This window comes from Geotrypetes seraphini, chromosome 16, assembly GCF_902459505.1.
Source record: "Geotrypetes seraphini chromosome 16, aGeoSer1.1, whole genome shotgun sequence".
Lineage (NCBI taxonomy): Eukaryota > Metazoa > Chordata > Amphibia > Gymnophiona > Dermophiidae > Geotrypetes > Geotrypetes seraphini.
In genome coordinates, this window is record NC_047099.1 from 34627496 (window position 1) to 34642283 (window position 14788).

Consider the following 14788-nt stretch of genomic DNA (forward strand, 5'->3'; position numbering starts at 1 on the left):
TTCAAAGCAGAGCACATTCAGGTACAGGAGGTACTTTTCTGTTCCTGGAGGACTTACAATCTGACTTTGTACCTGAGGCACCGAAGGGTTAAGTGGGATTTAAACTGGCCTCCCCTTCTTCTAACCATTAGCCACCCTCTTATAGAATTATCCCTATGTGTGGGGGGGAGGGGCAAAAGCTCCGCCCCAGAACCTACCCAAGCTCCACCCCAGAAGCCACCCAAGCTCCGCCCCAGAACCCACCCCCATAATAATAATACTTTTCATATATACACACACAAAATAATCTTATTACCAGCCATAATAGTTAACCACAAAATTAAACTACACTGTATGTTTCTCAACATTCATTCCTACCAGAACACGTGGCCTTGGTCACACATGCAGAACACAGATAACCCCTATGCAAACACAGTAGTGCGGTTTTAAGCGCCATCCATGGCGGCGACCGCTCCGATGCGCATAGGAATTCTATGAGCGTGGGAGCTGTTACCGCTACGGTTTTGTAAAAGAACTAATATGCACAAACGAAGCCCTAAAATGCCAGACTCTGCATCAGGGGTAGGCAATTCCGGTCCTCGAGAGCCGGAGCCAGGTCAGGTTTTCAGGATATCCACAATAAATAGGCACGAGATAGATTTGCATCTCAAGGAGGCAGTGCATGCAGATCCATCTCGTACATATTCATTGTGGATATCCTGAAAACCTGACCTGGCTCCGGCTCTCGCGGACCGGAATTGCCTACCCCTGCTCTACATGCATGATAACACCAGCGAAATAGAAAACAATTAATTTCTTCCTGAACAGTGCAAGATATAGACAGCAGATATAAATTCTCAAAACTGACACATTTCAATCACTAAATTGAATTCCTAGGCATGGCTTGTCTTGGATTCCTGATACTTCTTGATTGAACACTGCTGGGGATATCTTTTAAGCCAGGGGCGTCAAAGTCCCTCCTCGAGGGCCACAATCCAGTCCGGTTTTCAGGATTTCCCCAATGAATATGCATGAAATCTACTAGCATACAATGAAAGCAGTGCGTGCAAATAGATCTCATGCATATTCATTGGGGAAATCCTGAAAACCCGACTGGATTGCGGCCCTCGAGGAGGGACTTTGACACCCCTGTTTTAAGCTAAGGATTACCCCATCTGATGGTCATGTGCTTTCCACAGGTACAGTGTCTGCTTTGAAGTCTTGTCTTGTGACACCGCACAAGATGGCCACAAGATGGTGATATTGCATGGAGGAGACTGGATAGAGGACCGTCCGTCGGAGACTTGGGACTTGGAAGATTCCCATGTATGGCAGAGGCTCTCTAGGGTTACCATGTCTCCAGAAAAGAAAAGAAAAAAAAAGGATGAAATGAGACATCCAAGTTTTACTTCCATGCATATCCATTGGGGAAATCCTGAAAACCCGACTGGATTGCAGCCCTCGAGGAGGGACTTTGACACCTCTGGTCTATATGTTCCACCTCTGCCTATAGCAGAGGTAGTGAACTCCAGTCCTCGAGAGCCGTATTCCAGTTGGGTTTTCAGGATTTCTTCCATGAATATGCATGAGATCTATTTGCATGTACTGCTTTCATTGCATGCTAATAGATCTCATGCATATTCATGGGGGAAATCCTGAAAACCCAACTGGATTGCGGCCCTCGAGGAGGGACTTTGACACCCCTGTCTTAGTGCAAGAGACAGATTTCTTCTCTACAATGAAAGCAATAAATAAATAAGATATCTCTAGTGCAGGGGTAGGGAACTCCGGTCCTCGAGAGCCATATTCCAGTCGGGTTTTCATGATTTCCCCAATGAAAATGCATTGAAAGCAGTGCATGCAGATAGATCTCATGCATATTCATTGGGGAAATCCAGAAAACCCGACTGGATTGCGGCCCTCGAGGAGGGACTTTGACACCTCTGGTCTATATGTTCCACCTCTGCCTATAGCAGAGGTAGTGAACTCCAGTCCTCGAGAGCCGTATTCCAGTTGGGTTTTCAGGATTTCTTCCATGAATATGCATGAGATCTATTTGCATGTACTGCTTTCATTGCATGCTAACAGATCTCATGCATATTCATGGGGGAAATCCTGAAAACCCAACTGGATTGCGGCCCTCGAGGAGGGACTTTGACACCCCTGTCTTAGTGCAAGAGACAGATTTCTTCTCTACAATGAAAGCAATAAATAAATAAGATATCTCTAGTGCAGGGGTAGGGAACTCCGGTCCTCGAGAGCCGTATTCCAGTCGGGTTTTCAGGATTTCCCCCATGAAAATGCATTGAAAGCAGTGCATGCAGATAGATCTCATGCATATTCATGGGGGAAATCCAGAAAACCCGACTGGATTGAGGCCCTCGAGGAGGGACTTTGACGCCTCTGGTCTATATGTTCCACCTCTGCCTATAGCAGAGGTAGTGAACTCCAGTCCTCAAGAGCTGTATTCCAGTTGGGTTTTCAGGATTTCTTCCATGAATATGCATGAGATCTATTTGCATGTACTGCTTTCATTGCATGCTAACAGATCTCATGCATATTCATGGGGGAAATCCTGAAAACCCGACTGGATTGTGGCCCTCGAGGAGGGACTTTGACACCCCTGTCTTAGTGCAAGAGACAGATTTCTTCTCTACAATGAAAGCAATAAATAAATAAGATATCTCTAGTGCAGGGGTAGGGAACTCCGGTCCTCGAGAGCCGTATTCCAGTCGGGTTTTCAGGATTTCCCCCATGAAAATGCATTGAAAGCAGTGCATGCAGATAGATCTCATGCATATTCATGGGGGAAATCCAGAAAACCCGACTGGATTGCGGCCCTCGAGGAGGGACTTTGACACCCCTGTCTTAGTGCAAGAGACAGATTTCTTCTCTACAATGAAAGCAATAAATAAATAAGATATCTCTAGTGCAGGGGTAGGGAACTCCGGTCCTTGAGAGCCGTATTCCAGTCGGGTTTTCAGGATTTCCCCCATGAAAATGCATTGAAAGCAGTGCATGCAGATAGATCTCATGCATATTCATGGGGGAAATCCAGAAAACCTGAAAGGATTGCGGCCCTCGAGGAGGGACTTTGACACCCCTGTCTTAGTGCAAGAGACAGATTTCTTCTCTACAATGAAAGCAATCAATAAATAAGATATCTCTAGTGCAGGGGTAGGGAACTCCGGTCCTCGAGAGCCGTATTCCAGTCGGGTTTTCAGGATTTCCCCAATGAAAATGCATTGAAAGCAGTGCATGCAGATCGATCTCATGCATATTCATTGGGGAAATCCAGAAAACCCGACTGGATTGCGGCCCTCGAGGAGGGACTTTGACACTCCCTGCCTGAAGGGAATCACTAGTTTGCAAGTGATTTGTTAAGCAAATCGCATTATCTCTGTGTCTCAGTTCATTTTCTGCCCTGCCGTGGAGAAACCTCGGCTCTCAGCCCCTCTCTCCAGAGACAAGACTCGGACCAGGCTCTTTCTCGGGACTGCAGGGCGGTTTGAAGCGCCAAGCCAGTCCCATCCCCATTTCGGCCCATTGGGCCATTTAAAACTTTTCTAAGCCCCCTCCACGCAGCATATCACGATGACACATAAATCCCTTTTCCCCGTAGCCCCTGCATGTGACAGCTCTGGAATGCTGCGCTAAAAATAGCGGGTGTAGCCTTCTCACACCTCTCTCCACGCAGCTGCCCTGTCGAAATGGCTCTTCACCGCCCTCTCTTAAACAATCTGCTGCCCTTCTAAAGCCAAAGGTGCTTGTATAGGGCATCGTCTGCACAGATCCCCTATGGCGCAATGAGAGGTATTACGAAAAGCCCTACCGGAAAGTCTTACAGCACTTTAAAGAGCGAGGTTCATTTGTCGTGGTGTGTACAACACAAACCCATTTGGAAACAGCAAAGACCTCCCAAGAGAGTCCCTTCTCTAGTCAGAAACTCTTTTTTAGCTCCTCCCCTCCTGCTGTAGATTTAAGCCCCAGTTAAGACAGCAATCAGCAGCTGTAGCTGTGGCCAGAATTAGAGAATGACAAGGGGACAAATTTGTCTCCATCCCCGAAGGAACTCAACTTCCCCCTCCCGTTGCTGTAAGCTCTGCCTTAACCGCACAAGCCTCGAACGCTTACGATTTTAAAGGGTTTGAGGCTTGCGCAGATGAGGACGGAGCTTAGGCATTGGTGGAATGAGGCATTATGACATCACAGTCTGAGCTCTAGAATGTTGCTACTTAGGATTTTAAAGGGTTTGAGGCAGATGAGGACGAAGCTTAGGCATTGGTGGAATGAGGCATTATGACATCACAGTCTGAGCTCTAGAATGTTGCTACTTAGGATTTTAAAGGGTTTGAGGCTTGTGCAGATGAGGACGGAGCTTAGGCATTGGTGGAATGAGGCATTATGACATCACAGTCTGAGCTCTAGAATGTTGCTACTTAGGATTTTAAAGGGTTTGAGGCAGATGAGGATGGAGCTTAGGCATTGGTGGAATGAGGCATTATGACATCACAGTCTGAGCTCTAGAATGTTGCTACTTAGGATTTTAAAGGGTTTGAGGCTTGTGCAGATGAGGACGGAGCTTAGGCATTGGTGGAATGAGGCATTATGACATCACAGTCTGAGCTCTAGAATGTTGCTACTTAGGATTTTAAAGGGTTTGAGGCAGATGAGGATGGAGCTTAGGCATTGGTGGAATGAGGCATTATGACATCACAATCTGAGCTCTAGAATGTTGCTACTTAGGATTCGAAAGGGTTTGAGGCTTGTGAGATGAGGACGGAGCTTAGGCATTGGTGGAATGAGGCATTATGACATCACAGTCTGAGCTCTAGAATGTTGCTACTTAGGATTTTAAAGGGTTTGAGGCTTGTGCAGATAAGGACGGAGCTTAGGCATTGGTGGAATGAGGCATTATGACATCACAATCTGAGCTCTAGAATGTTGCTACTTAGGATTTTAAAGAGTTTGAGGCTTGTGCAGATGAGGACGGAGCTTAGGCATTGGTGGAATGAGGCATTATGACATCACAATCTGAGCTCTAGAATGTTGCTACGTATGATTTGAAAGGGTTTGAGGCTTGTGCAGATGAGGACAGAGCTTGCAGGAATGGGGCAGGGACAGGAAAAGAACTCACCGGGACGGGGTGGGCAAAATGAGTTCCCGCGGGGACGGGAAAAAATTTTCCCCGTGTCATTCTCTAGCCAGAATTTTGCTGGCCTCATGGAATACAGGCCACATGCCTGCTAAGAGAAGCCCCCTGCCTCCCCTACCTGTAACATTGTGGGGGATGGGGTCCTCATCAGTAGATATGGATCCATTTTATGAGGAGGCACTGTGTTTTCTCAGTGGCTTCCTCACCCTCCAAGCATAGAGAATCTGCGGTTAGTAGCCCACCTGTGGATCTTAAGAAGCCCCACTGTAGTTGCTGGCTATAAACCAGTCATCTTGTGGTCTTTGGGGGATCTGGGAGGTGAGAAAAATGTGCAGAGGAAAATTTCTTCCTGGCTCCAGTCCCAGGACGGATACTAAAGCAGAGGCTGCGTGCCCCCCTTCCACCGTCCCCCATCCCCCCCAGCTTTAATCGTGGCACATGAGGTCAGTCTAGGAGCCCCTGAAGCTTAGAATAAGAGTCACATGCGCTACCTGAAGGGCACAGGATGGGGGGGTGTCCACGCTAAATCCCAGACAAGTGTGACAGGCGGCAAGAACTGCGTCACTCCTGCCCCCTCCCGAGGGTGACAGCTGCACTCAGACTATGAGTCAGCAGTGGGACGGGGGGGGAGGGGGGAGCAGGTTTTTTGCAAGAAGGGGGCTGCCAACATCCGTCCTGGATAGATTGCTCGAGCTTCTTTGCTTACACTCTCTTTATCAGGAGTGGGACGGGTTTTTGGGTTCTCAGCTCAGGGCTCTGCATGGGAGTAGGGTGCGACATGAGGCAGTTCGGTATTAGATTAGAGTCTTGATATATAAAAAACTGCATTGTTTCATAGATTTAGCTCCTACACAGAAGTTTCACTAAAATCTAATACTGTTATTATGTCCACTCTTGTGTAAAATGTTGTATTTTAATCATTTGCATATTGTAATTTGCCGATTGTCCAGCTCTCTTTGGTGTGAACTAGACAGTTGCGCGGGGACAGAAATCCCACCCATCCCCGCCAGGATCCTCTCCGTCCCCGCCAGGATCCTCTCCGTCCCCACCCGTCCCCGCCGGGATCCTCTCCGTCCTCCCCCGTCCCCGCCAGGATCCTCTCCGACACCACCTGTCCCCACCAGGATCCTCTCCGCCCCTACCCGTCCGCGCCAGGATCCTCTCCGTCGCCACCCGTCCCCGCAAGGATCCTCTCCGTCCCTACCCGTCCCCGCCAGGATCCTCTTCGCCACCACCCGTCCCCGCCAGGATACTCTCCGTCCCCACCCGTCCCCGCCAGGATCCTCTCCGCCCCCACCCATCCCCGCCAGGATCCTCTCTGTCCCCACCCATCCCCACCAGGATCCTCTCCGTCCCCGTCAGGATCCTCTCTGTCCCCACTCGTCCCTGCTAGGATCCTCTCCGTCACCACCCGTCCCCCCCAGGATCCTCTCCGTCCCCACCTGTCCCCGTCAAGATCCTCTCCGTCCCTGCCAGGATCCTCTCCGTCCCCACCCATCCCCGCCAGGATCCTCTCCATCCCCACCCGTCCCCGCCAGGATCCTCTCCGTCTCCACCCATCCCCGTCAGGATCCTCTCCGTCCCCACCCATCCCCGAAAGGAATTACCTCCTCAACCAGACACAGGAGAACCCACGCGCCATTCACGTACCCGCCGACCAAAAACGTCAAACGAAAGAAACTGTATGACAACCTCCTAGCTACTAGAGCTGCAAAACTGGACCACCAACTCTCCAACCCTAATCATGACCACAGACTTCAAAAAAGAAACAAAAAACCTACTATTAAAAAAACAAAACAAAACAAAAAAATTAAACTAAACTAACACACCACCTGCAACACTCCCTGATCCTTCCATCTTAGTAAATTTCCATACTACACTTCCCCCTCCCCATTCGCGGTTTCGACAATCGCGATTTCACATATTCGCGATTTTTTGGGGAGGGGGAAAAAGAAAAATACCCCACAGTTTAGCCTTCCCCCCGGCGTCCCGGCCTTACCTGGTGGTCTAGCGGGCTTTCGGGGCAGGAGCAATCTTCCTACACTCCTGCCCCATGTAGATCGCCAATAGGAAATGGCTGTGGGGAGTTCCCGTCGTAGTCTCGCGGTCCCCCAGGTCCATGACCTGTAAGTGATCCTTTATCTAAGAGCTCCTTTTATCAATACCGCGCATTCAACCGCCTGCCGCGCTAGTCGTTAACGCCTCCGTTGACGAGGCATTAGTTTTTTGGCTCGCCGCAGGGATTAGCACGTAATGAAATGTCTGACGCGCTAACCCCCATAGTGCACCTTGATAAAAGGAGCCCTAAATGGAAAATGCTTGAGTACCTGATTGTAAAAACCGCTTAGATAACCTTGATAGGCGGTATATAAAAATCCTAATAAAAATAATAATAATAAATCTTTTATTCCCTAATCATTTAATATCCTGTATAGTAACCCTCTATCTATACCCCTCAATCCCCTTCTCCTTCAGGAAATCATCCAATCCCTTTTTGAAACCCAAGATCGTACTCTGTCCTATCACCTCTTCTGGAAGCGCATTCCAGGTGTCCACCACCCTCTGAGTGAAGAAGAACTTCCTGGCATTTGTTCTGAATCTGTCTGAGACAGACATGGAAGAAGCCACTGGTTGGCCTAGGATCCGTAGCATGGAATGTTGCTCGCTCCTCTTTTTGGGATTTTGGAATGTTGCTCTCGCTCCTCTTTTTGGGATTTTGGAATGTTGCTCTCGCTCCTCTTTTTGTGATTTTGAAATGTTGCTCTCGCTCCTCTTCTTGGGATTTTGGAATGTTGCTCTCGCTCCTCTTTTTGGGATTTTGGAATGTTGCTCCCGCTCTTCTTTTTGGGATTTTGGAATGTTGCTCTCGCTCCTCTTTTTGTGATTTTGAAATGTTGCTCTTGCTCCTCTTTTTGTGATTTTGAAATGTTGCTCTCGCTCCTCTTCTTGGGATTTTGGAATGTTGCTCTTGCTCCTCTTTTTGGGATTTTGGAATGTTGCTCCCGCTCCTCTTTTTGGGATTTTGGAATGTTGCTCCCGCTCCTCTTTTTAGGATTTTGGAATGTTGCTCTCGCTCCTCTTTTTGGGATTTTGGAATGTTGCTCCCGCTCCTCTTTTTGGGATTTTGGAATGTTGCTCTCGCTCCTCTTTTGGGGATTTTGGAATGTTGCTCTCGCTCCTCTTTTTGGGATTTTGAAATGTTGCTCTCGCTCCTCTTTTGGGGATTTTGGAATGTTGTTCCCGCTCCTCTTTTTGGGATTTTGGAATGTTGTTCCCGCTCCTCTTTTTGGGATTTTGGAATGTTGTTCCCGCTCCTCTTTTTGGGATTTTGGAATGTTGCTCCTATTTGGGTTTCTACCAGATACTTGTGACCTGAATTAGCCACTGTGGAAAGAGGGAACGGGGCAAGTTGGACCATCGGCCTGACTCACTATGGCTATTCTTAATTTCTTAAATCCCTCCTATGCCAAATATTTTGTGGTGCAACTCAAAACCTTGCAACTATACTACTTAGACTTCCACCCCATTTTAGCATTAACTTTCAGGATAGAAATAATAAGAAGTGCATGTTTGAAAAGGCAGCTCTGTAGCACCAAACAAGTTCTTCTGTTAGAAATCCCCACACAGAGACTACGTAACATACCAGAAGAATCCCTCACCTTAGTTACACACAAAGAATACAGATTAATCATTACCAATTGCACAATTAAAGACCAAAATTAGAGATGATAATAAAATGCACTTCCTCCTTTACTGAGCCAAACACAAAGATGTAAGAAATGTATGTTCCCAAAACACCAACCACTGAAACTATTTCTAATTGGTGAGGTCCCTGGTCTTCTCCTAAAGCCATTTCCAAGGTCTCCTTTATGATTTCTGCTACACCTTCCTTTCTCATATCTGTCTTTGACACTGATTTTTCCCATTTCTTGATCCAGAATACTGCGGTACGACTGATTTATGGCCTAAAGAAATAGGATTGTGTAACTTCTTTCTATGGTGAGTTGCACTGGCTCCCCGTAGAGGCATGCACTATCTTTAAACTACCGTATGTTACAAAGTCATCTCTGGCCAAGCCCCACTTTATTTCGCTGACAGATTTTCAATTGCATCCCATAAGAATATTAGAAAATCACCTGCTCGGTTTGCATTTCCTCTGTTAAAGGCTGCAAAGGCAAGAAATCCCACGATCGTCTGCTTTCGTTTCGAGCAGCTTTTCATGACAAAGACTTTCGACCCCTGATCCTCACCTCTCACTCTTATGAACACTTTGTAGGAAACAATTGAAGTCTTATCTTTTCCCTAAGTACTTGTCTGAGTACACTTCTCCCTCCAAATCTGCGGTTTCAGTATCCACGGATTCGGTTATTCGCGATTTATTTTTTTTTAATTTTTGGAAACAGGAAACGCTGCATTCAGGGGAACTCCCCGCAGCCATTTTGTCTCAGTGATCTGCACGGGGCAGGAGCGTAGGAAGATCGCTCCTACCCCGAAAGCCCGCTAGACCCCCAGGTAAGGTCCAGGACGCCGGGGGGGAAGGTGGGAGAGAGGCGGGGATGGGTGAGAGCTGGCCAAAACGTTATTCACGATTTTTCAACATTCGTGGGCTGGCTCTGCCCCTAACCTTCACGAATATTGAGGGAGAAGAGTAGTTATCTATGGCCCTTTTTTGTAGATTATGTAATTTTTCTAAACCGCATTGAACTTATGGTTATGCGGTATAGAAATACGATGATATGTTATGTCTGTGTATGGCCGTTTGGTGGAGGATGGGCAGGGGAGGGCTTCAATGGCTGGGAGGGTGTAGATGGGCTGGAGTAAGTCTTAACAGAGATTTCGGCAGTTGGAACCCAAGCACAGGACCGGGAAAAGCTTTGGATTCTCGCCCAGAAATAGCTAAGAAGAAAAAAAAAAAAATTTAAATTGAATCAGGTTGGGCAGACTGGATGGACCATTCGGGTCTTTATCTGCCGTCATCTACTATGTTACTATGTTACTATGTCTTCTGTGCCTCTCTGTCCACTAATAGCTAAATTTCACCTCTCTTTTCACTCCTTGTCTCCACTCCTCCATCACTCTTTTTCACCCCCATATCTGGCTACAAACTTTTCACCCTTTGCTCTCACCCCCCCCCAATTCAATCCGTTTCGTCCTCTGGCTCACACTCGATCCCATGCCTTCTGTTCCCCTGAACCACGCTTCTCACTTTCTATACTCAGCTACCTCTCCAGCCCTCACATGCCTTCCTCTGCCTCTTCTCCCCTCACCAACCTCAGCTGCTTTCCTGTCCCTCGTCCCACCTCCCTGGCCTCCAGCCTTCCCTTCTATCTCGTATCCCATACTTAGCTTTTCATGTCCCCTTTCACGTCCTCTCCAGGTTCCCTGTTTCTATTATCTCTTCACAGATCCACTTTCCTCTGTCTGACCTCTTCCATACCGTCTCCAAATCCTTCGCATTTCTCAATTCCGCCCTCTCCGTTTATGATTTGTCTCAAATACCCCAGTCTGTCTAGCATTGGCTGGTACCTTACGGTTTTGTAGAAATCTATTGCAATGTAGACCCATTTGTATGTTCGAGCTTCTTTAAGCTGATATTCTGCTTCTTAATATTTTCTGAATATCAGGTTTTTTGCAGGTTATTAGATTTGTGCTTCTTGATTGAAGTAATTTAGCAAATGAGTGGTTGAGATGTAATTTATAGGTCGAGATGGTATAATCTTATGATTTTTGACAATGTATGGGGATCTTTATGTTGTGCAAATCCTGAAATATGTATGTAATACTTTGAGCCGCCTTGGATAAAGGCGGATTAAAAATGTTTTTAAATAAATAAATTAAAATAGCACACAAGGGAGCCACCTTTTTAAAATTATTTGGCATGCTAAACCCAGCAGAAATGGCCTCTCCCCGGTCGCAGTCAATGCTGGGATTGCTCAAGCGCCCACGGAGGTGGCTCCTACGCGTTGCGCAATCCCCTGCCCAGATTCTGTGACCTCACGGTGGCCCGGCTCCTGAATCTTTGCTCGGTCTTTCAGTCCCCACTTCTGCCATTTCCCAAATCCCCATTCGGTCATGGATTTAATATACAGTAAACCCCCCCCCCCCCTGCGAATTTGCGGTTCGCAATTCGCGGACTCAGTAATTTGCGGTATTTTCCGACCGCCTCTTCCTGGTACTAAAGTCATGGTCAACACCAATCAGGAGCTGCTCTGACACGCTATCTGGCGCGTCAACGCAGCTCCTGATTGGTGGAACCATGACTTTCGTACCAGGAAGAGGCGGTCGGAAAATGTGCCCGACTTCGTAAGCGTAATTTGACCGCCCGCCGGCCCCCCAGCCGCCCTCTCCTGCCTTCGATCAGCTGAAAAACCAAATTCGCAGTTTTATGACATTCGCGGGGGTTCCTGGAACGGAACCCCCGCAGATTTCTGGGGAGTACTGTACTGCCTTTCTGTGTTATAACCAAAGTGGTTTACGTGTTATGTGCATTGCAAGTACTTGAGGGAGTCCAGAGAAGAGCGACAAAACTGATAAAAGGTATGGAAAACTTCTCATACGCTGATAGATTGGAAATGCTGGGGCTATTCTCCCTGGAAAAGCGGAGACTTAGAGGAGACATGATAGAAACCTTCAAAATCACGAAGGGCATAGAGAAGGTGGACAGGGACAGATTCTTCAGGCTGTGGGGAGCCACAAGTACAAGGGGGCACTCGGAGAAATTGAAAAAGGACAGGTTTAGAACAAATGCTAGGAAGTTCTTTTTCACTCAGAGGGTGGTGGACACATGGAACGCGCTCCCGGAGGCTGTGATAGGCCAGAGCACGCTACAGGGGTTCAAGGAGGGTCTATCAGAAATCAAGTGCTACACCTGTTTCATTTGTGAAAACGGTAACGACCTCAGTGTTTCCCAGGGTAAAACCTGTGAAACAAACTATGCCAATAATAATATTGACATAGAGAAATACATCCTTGGTCTTATATTTTACCGTTACACTTAACTCTTATTTTCAGCTTTTTAACGTTTTATTAGCTTTTATACTTTTTACTAACGTTTATATTTTTATAGAGAAGTAAGCACTTATCTTGTTGCCTTCTGATAGCTCAAAATCACCGCAGCTGCAGTTTTAGCGGTATCCATATGCCGCTTTTGAACAGTTTCAGATTTAATCAATTCAGAAATATTCCAACAGGCCCTGTTTCGCCCTACGGCTGCGTCGGCCCTAGAGCTGATAAGCCCCACCAGTAAGGGAGCTGTTCAATATCAGATAGAGAGATTATCTCAAGGAAGTCAAATTGGGCACCTGAAATGTGGGCATTGCTCAGTATGTGACAACATGCAAGAGGGTCGTGCTTTTATCAATCCTTATGATAAGAGGGAATATCTGTTGACTTCAATGACATCGTGTGATACTAGTGGGATTGTTTATGCCATTAGTTGCCCTTGTAACCTATTATATATAGGTCAGACCTCTAGACAGTTTAGAACCAGAATTATTGAGCACAGGTCTTGTTTGACCTGTTGTAAAACAGAGGCACCGATGGTGCAGCACTGCTTAGAGACCAATCATAAATTTTCTGAAATGCGTTGCTGGGTTATAGAAAAGCTGTATCCCTCAAATAAAGGGGGTGATTTCAAATTATACCTGAGACAAAAAGAATAAAAATGGGTATTTAGACTAAAGACTTATACTCCATATGGCTTGAATGTCAGGATTGAATGGCGCGCATTTTTTTTTAAGAGAAACCCGGAAGTCATGGCGATTGGCTATGATTCCATGTTTCTCAGTCGCTGATTGGTGCGGTGCTGTCCCTTATTTTCCTTTATAAACCCGGTAGTACGCCGAGCCGCCATTTCGCTGGGAGAAAATCATTGAAGCAGTAGCTCGTAATGAAAAGTAGGTAGTCTTGAAATTAAGGCAGTTCTTATGAGAAATATGTATTTTTGCAAACTAACAGTATATTTTGTTTTATAGATAATCCCCTGATGCAGCCGTAGGGCGAAACAGGGCCTGTTGGGATATTTCTGAATTGATTAAATCTGAAACTGTTCAAAAGCGGCATATGGATACCGCTAAAACTGCAGCTGCGGTGATTTTGAGCTATCAGAAGGCAACAAGGTAAGTGTGGCCTTGACCTTTCCTCTTGACTTTTGGGTCTTGAATTTTCATGGCCTTGGAGAACCCGATTGCCACCATTGCATGGACTGTTGTTTGGTCTCAAGATCATAGTGGTGGAACCATGTTTCATCAACAGTAATTAGTCGTTCCAAAAGGTTGGCTGAAAATGCTGCAAATTAAACTTGGGAGTGTCCACTTGACACCGTTTCTCGTCAGCATTGAAATATATGGGCATCCACTTGGCTGACAGCTTCTGCATACCCAGCTGCTCGTGGATTATACACCCAACACGTTCCCGGGATACCTGTAGTGTCACAGCAATTGTTTGAGCCAATATTCGCCGATCTGGCACAATCAGGTCATGGACATGGTCAACAAATTCAGAAGTTGACAGACCTTGCTGCATTTTTGGCCTCGAAATGTCCACGCTGAAAGTTTGCACACCACTTGTTCACTGTGGAGTGTATGATGGGCATTTGCCACTCAATGTTGGCATTATAAAAGAATGGATTTCCTTTGGAGTTTTCTTCCGCAGGAATAGGAACTTTCCAATGATCTGAAACAATGCCAAAACCTAGCATTACGATTCTGCAAACGGGCACTTTGCAAAATAAAATAACCCTCTTTTCAGCTGCGGTGGCAAAAATAACATTCAGAATTTAGGAAACCGGCTGGGCCGAGAACTTTTCAGCACCCCATCGTAGTTTTCTGGAATTCACAAGCGGTAGCCGGGTTTGGCAAAGGTTTGGACAAATTCCTGGAGGAAAAGTCCATCAACCGTTATCTAGACAAAGGGAAAACCGCTGCGCATTCCTAGAGGTCAATAGCATGAAATCTTGCTACTTTCGGGGAACGACTAATTACTGTGGATGAAACATGGTTCCACCACTATGATCGTGAGACCAAACAACAGTCCATGCAATGGTGGCAATCGGGTTCTCCAAGGCCATGAAAATTCAAGACCCAAAAGTCAACAGGAAAGGTCAAGGCCACAGTGTTGTGGGATCAGGAAGGTGTTTTAATGACTACCTTCCAGAGGGGTCAACCAGTTAATGCAGAATACTACCGTAACTCGCTGTGCCGATTAAAGGAGGTATTGAAAGAAAAAAAAGGAGAGGGAAGCTGCGGAAAGGAATTCTCTTTTTGCAGGACAATGCACCTGCTCACAAGGCTGGCCAAACGATGAATGTTTTGACGCAGTTGGGGGTTTCATTTCATAGACCATCCATCCTACTCACCAGATCTTGCTCTATCTGACTATTTTCTGTTTCCAGACCTGCCAGGTGCTTCTGATCTGGACTGGGCGGGATACTGGGTTCGCTGGATGCTTGGTCTGATCCGGTACCTTTCAACTCAGCATCTCCGCTCAATAATCAGATTTGGTGGAGAGAACGAGAGCAGGGGGCTTTCTTAATCCCATCTCCTTCCCTGCAGTGATTGGAGAGAAGAGCAGACCCCAACTTTTCTGGGCCAGGGCAAGGGAGCGTGGGGGTGCAGTATTTTCCCGGGCTGACAGCAGCAGTTACAGTGGAGGACA